General features: G+C 38.8%; 1 pseudogene; it reads right to left on the reverse strand.

Annotated features, from left to right (window-relative positions):
• Window positions 1-3,654, reverse strand: part of LOC102820636 — a 16,567-nt pseudogene extending 12,913 nt beyond the window's left edge.
• Between the last annotated feature and the right edge of the window lie 1,709 nt (window positions 3,655-5,363).

Raw genomic sequence — 5,363 nt, forward strand, 5'->3', positions numbered from 1 at the left:
ATTCCAGTCACCAGTAATGAGCAATACATCTTGATTGCATGTTTGATCGATTTCAGACTGAAGAAGTTGGTAGAATTCTTCTATTTCATCTTCACACCATTAGAGATATGCAAATCAAAACAATAATTGTATATCATTTCACTTCAACAATACACTGAAATGGTCTCACCTCTGCAGTCTCTAATCTCTTCTTGTAATCTTCTTTCTTCCTACTTTCTCACTTCCTTACTGTCACTATGAATTTTTTTTAATGTAAAGTTCTATGGTCCCTCCTTTCAAAAGACCTGTGTCATTTTATTATGTTACATAATGAACAAAATGGTCATATGTATTCAGTTCTGAAAACAATAAGCCAAAATGGCCATTTGTGCCAGGTACAAAACAACCCTGTTTTTTGTCTAAACTTTTTACTTCTTATTTGAGACAGGAACTTTTCATCAACAGGTTCTGGGAACTTAAACATAAACAGCAAGAGTATATAGATTTACTAATGTAGTAGAAGCTATGTAAAAATCCATAAAATATTTATTCATTCAACATTTCTTCAGTGAGAAGTATGGATCAAGCAATGAGAAAAATAACATCTAAATATTAAGTTTAAATAAGACACATTTCTTTTTATTCACATAAGTCCTCCTAAGTACAAATAGTTTTTATGGTTGAATTCTTATCCTTTGAAAAAACTTCAATTTTGTCTCAGCATTATTATCTGATTGCATGTTACCAAATAAACATCTAAAATTCATGAAGTATACATCACTCCTGGTAATTCTTGAAAGAAAGAAAAAAAAATTAGCTGTTTTTCACACCATTCAACAGGTTTTACTAAGCTAGAAATTGATCAAGAAGAGGAAATGTCCTAAACCTATTATGTGGAGGCGCTTGTTCAAGCAGTTCAATTATAAGCTTTTTATAGGCAATTAGAGGCTATCTAGTGGGGAAGTTCAATGATTGGATCTTAAGTATGCCCTTAATTGAAGGGATGGTTTTACAAACCAGGGATCTTTCTGTCACTGGTTTCAGAGGCACCCTTGTTTAATGGGAATTAACTGTGTCTGGTTTGTTGAATTAGAAACGTCTTTTAATGTCAAGTTGTTTTTCTGGGAAAGTCCCTGTAATTAAAACATTTTGAAAACTCCCTATTGTACTGCCAGGGTTTGTTGAATCCCTTTCTTCCCTCAACCTTTAAGGCCCCATCAGCCCAATAAGAGATCTCATCATATTGATGGTAGCCAATTGTTTAAATTCAGAAACTTCATTTACTCCCCAGCGCCTCTTAATGTTTACCTTTCTTGTTAACTGGCAACCATGTAATTAGTGAGTCCAGAGCTTGGCTTCAGGCTGAGACTTCAGGGACTACAGGGCATTGGCTCAGCTTCCTCTGGGTTCCATCCAGTCCATGACTGTTTAAACACAAATAGCGTTCTGGCTGGCTCCATTACAATACCCTTTTTAAAGATGTTCTTAGGGTAGTATTAAAATTCACAGAGGATACATGTGAGAAAAAATGGCAGGTTTCTGGATCTAAGTAAGAACATTTTAATGAAACATAACCCAGTTGTTCAAATTATGAACTTCTTAAGAGAAATTGTCCTTTTCTTTCCATTCCATTGAAGAATAATGCCATTCTAGATTAAGGCACTGAGGAAAATAGCTCTGCTCCTGTGGCATTTCCAGTGCTTCTAGAGCATGGACTATTTTAATGCCCAGCAATCACTGAGAGAAAGAAGAAAATGTGTCTGCTCTGTTGAGAACCAAATTCCTGAGACAAGGTCGCTTCTGAGGAAACTTTATCTAAGATCTCTCCACCCATCATGAGAAAATCAGAACATGTGGCTCTAACTCCTCTATGAAAAGCAAAAAGCATGGCAATATCTTCAGTATCTCTGATATTCCCCCCAATTTTTCTTCTTGGAAATTTCTTTCCTCATGTGTATGTGTGTATGTGTGTGTGTATCATTTCTTGATTAATAATGCTATCTTCAACTACAATGTTGACCCCATAGCTGATCATCTAGTCCAGCATTTCTGTTTTCTCTCATTATTTTTGTTTTCATTGTGGAAAACATATATGTGACAAAACACTTGTCATTTCAACATTTTTCCCATGTACAAGTCAGTGACAGTATTGTGCTGCCCATTCTCTTCCTCACTCACACCTTCCGCCACTGCGTCATCCATTCAGTTTAAGGTAGAGCCTAGGCTTCTGCTCTCCTCATCCTTATCCCTGAGCTGGGTGTGAAAAAAAATCCCGCTCCTGTGTCCTCCATCTCTTCTCTCCGAATGAGACCCTGCTGTCTTGTCTCAGATGCCTTACACCACTTTTCAGAATGGTCCCTTTCCCCCTGCCTGTCACATGTCAGTGACGTCTTAAAGTCTAATCGTACATCCTTCCATTCTTCTGGATCCCAAAAGATTGCAGAAAGCTGAAACGTAGAATAAAATGAGGGGCTCAGAGATTCACATTGGACAGTTGGAGCTATTTCTATCACAACTTCCCCAGAAATCTAGTTAGGAGAGCTGAGTGAAGTTTGTCTCTTAATTAACCATCCTCAGGCCTAATAAACACTGAGACAGCTCTCAGAATAATTTCAAGAGAACCAATTTTACTTTTGATTCCCTCCTGCTTCCAGCATTGACATCATTTTCTCTAATTCAGATTCTTCCTACATGCACCTTGTTGCTGTTTTTAAGTGCTGTGGAGTCAATTCTGACTCATAGTGACTCTGTATATCACTTCCTACTAGTGGTTGGTGAATTTGAACTGCCAACCTTGCAGTCCAGTACTTATCCTACAGTGCCACACCAGGACTCCTAGATTCTTAATATTTCCCTTTAGTCCCCACAATCCCTCAAGTCACCTTATCCAGGCTGACTTTCCACACATATCATTAATTAATTTATTTATTCCAGAAATACAGCAAGAATGTGGGCAAGACTAGTTTAGAATACTGTTCTCTTCATATCTTTTATTCATTACTGTGATCAACCAGTCCTTCTTCTTCTGTCCTCACCCATGTGTAAGCCAGTCTTTGATAGATACATCACTAGGAATGAAGGTAGTATCTTCTGCTCTAAGTCGTGGAAGAGCACTTAAATTTTTCTTCCTAGTTAATTTACCTAGGATTGAATTAAAATACTTTTTTCCTTTAATCATTAAGAAATCGCTGACATTAATTTGAATTGCTATTTCGGATAGTGAGGATCAATGAGTCCCTTCATTAGTGACACTCTCAAGGTAGCATCTTACAATGAGCTTCAGCCATCATTCATACAAAATTTGGATTTTACAGAAGCAGAGGAAAAAATTCTCCCAAAACTCTCCTTTATTTATAAAGAGAGACCCCAAGCCCACTAAGACTTTGTGGTCAGGTACCTCTAGTGAGAGAAAGTAGAAGAATGAATACAATTTTCAGGAAAATCCTATCCAAAAATACTTGAAAATGTCCAAATCCTTGACGAGAATGGATCCAATTGATCATTTCATTTTATTTGCATAGATTCCAGATACAATGTTTTGTTTGCTTTCAACACTATTAGCAATTTTACCCATGCAGAATCCTCAAAAGTGACTTCTCCACTGTTACTCTTCACCATTGCCTCTAAGTTGAAGTCCCACTGGCACACAAACTTCAACACATTCCTGTTTTCCATGCTCACAGGTAACTTAGTTTTGGGTTTAAGATGGACTTAAACTTGGGCTGATGAGTATGTTAACAGTATCAGAATTTAAGCTTGTCTTGGTGAGGAAATAGCTGAATTTGAGGTGAAGCTATAAGGTCCATGAGAGTTTAAATGCATGGAGCAAAGATGAAAAGTAGAGGACAGTAAGAGCAAAGGCACAGAAACAAACAGACCTGGACAGATACCAAAAACAGCTAAAAGGCTGAAAGTAGGTTACGGAAGATTAGGATAAACTTTGAAAGCCAAAGTAAACATTTAAAAAGTGCTCTTTATGCCTGTGGACCAAGCTTAGATCTGAGGTGAGAGTTAGAAAGTATAAAGAAAATGGCACTAAGCATCCACCACCACCACCACTACCATCCCTGCCCCCCACAGTACTCTCTACTCAGCTGGGTTCAAGAATTCATTGAAATAGCCACACAGAAGTCACACACTCTACTGCCAGTTACAGGATTTATTAGGAAAGTTAATAGATAGCAATTCAGGGTCAGATATGTTTAGGGCAAATTTCTAATCAGAACAGCCTCTCCTCTGCTATGCCCACAAACAGGCCTCTCTCTGGCCCTTGACCCCTTGGCCTGGATTCTGTCCTGCTCTGGCAGTGTTTAAAAAACACTTTTAGGGTTGCTGATAAATGCCCAAAGGACACATGAGTCTGCCAAAGGCCTCAGTCTCCAGGCACTCAGTTCTAACTCCTGGGGATCTGCAAATCTAACTCCCCCAATTAAGTGCCTGGAGGCATTTCACTCTGCAAGCCTCCTACCCAAAGTCTCTCAACTTTCCTTGTTCTGTGGACTGGGTAGCCCACTGCTCTGTCTCGTGCTCTGGCTCTGGCTCTGCTACTGCTGCTCTTCCATTCATCTGGGTCGCAACTTTCTGTTCCTGGGTTGAGGAGGTTTAATATGCAGGAATCTTAAGGTCCAAAGGAGGAGCTCCACTGCTGGATCTTCTTCACTGATGGTAGTGGGATTACTACCTCCTGCTTCGGAGGTGGTTCATTACCATCAATACCCACATTAGAATTCCAAGTTTTCACAATTCGCCCTGTTAACAATCACTCACAACTGAATTGTATAATCCATCAGCAAAACCCCACTTTCTCTTTCCAAGATACACCAGGAAAAAGTCATTTGTTGGAAGTTTTCAAAGGCAATGGCTAGAAAAGACATTAAATAATTCACATCAACACAGAAGGCGGGGTGGGGGGAAGCAATGGAATTTATTTTCTTGTTTATTCTACTTATTATCAACAAAGCATTACAAAATGTCTCTGCGTATCAGATTTCTCACAAGTAAAATGGGGGCAAGAATCCCTGTCCAAAATACTTCCTGGACTTCTTGGAGGACCAATAGTGATAATGCTATGCGTACCAAAACTCCTATTATAATTGCATGTGCTGTATAGAAAATGTTATTGTTGTTAAGTGCATTCAAGTTGGTTCTGACTCATTACAACCCTAAATAGGGTTTCTGAGCCTTTTTCAATCAGGAGCAGAAAGCCTCATCTTTCTTCCACTGAGTGGCTGGTGGGCTCAAACCACAGACCTTGTGGTTGACAGTCCAGTGCACATTGTATGGAGGCAACTCGCTCATTTATAGAAAGTAGAAATCCTATATTATTTTGAGCAGAAAATAATTGTTTGAAAATGAGGAAAGGAAACAAGTTTGGAGCAACCAAG

This window comes from Chrysochloris asiatica, unplaced genomic scaffold (assembly GCF_000296735.1).
Source record: "Chrysochloris asiatica unplaced genomic scaffold, ChrAsi1.0 scaffold00568, whole genome shotgun sequence".
NCBI lineage: Eukaryota > Metazoa > Chordata > Mammalia > Afrosoricida > Chrysochloridae > Chrysochloris > Chrysochloris asiatica.